We start from the raw sequence: 460 nt of genomic DNA, 5'->3' as shown, positions 1-460 counted from the left end.
GAAAATATATGTTAAATTCCTTGGGTCATACCTGAGCAAGGCCACTGGTACTGGGCTCTGATTCTCCATTCACAATGGCTAAATCTTTCTCCTTATTCTTGTTCATCTTCTTACCCTTTCTCCTGTTGGAAAAGAATAATACTATCATAGAATATTGAAACCACTATTACTGACTGACCAAACAGTAAGCATATGTGAAATTAAATCAAACCAATCAATCATACCACTTTGCAGAAAATGAAAATCTCATAAAATAGGGAAAAATATACTAATCTATTGAATTATAAAAAAAAAATATATATGGTAATATATGTTAAGTAATCACTACAATTATACATAATGCATAAAAAGGATGTATGCTAATTTGAACAAAGAAGTAAACCAAGAACATCTTCCAAGCACAATGCATAAAAATACTACCCCCCCCTTCCTCCCACCCTGATTGAAATGAGAGATATGC

The 460-nt window shown here is 32.2% G+C and overlaps 1 long non-coding RNA gene across 1 annotated transcript in view; it reads right to left on the bottom strand.

Moving 5' to 3' along the window:
- The window catches only part of LOC119590930, a 733-nt gene extending 586 nt beyond the window's left edge, over positions 1-147 (bottom strand). The window contains exon 1 of the long non-coding RNA XR_005230297.1: positions 32-147. This is a non-coding gene — a long non-coding RNA (uncharacterized LOC119590930). The remainder of the gene's footprint in view (positions 1-31) is intronic.
- Between the last annotated feature and the right edge of the window lie 313 nt (positions 148-460).

The sequence above is a fragment of the Penaeus monodon genome, chromosome 28, assembly GCF_015228065.2.
Source record: "Penaeus monodon isolate SGIC_2016 chromosome 28, NSTDA_Pmon_1, whole genome shotgun sequence".
In the NCBI taxonomy this organism is placed as follows: Eukaryota; Metazoa; Arthropoda; class Malacostraca; order Decapoda; family Penaeidae; genus Penaeus; species Penaeus monodon.
Note: the sequence above shows the minus strand (reverse complement) of the source record. Positions and strands in the feature narration are given on the sequence as shown.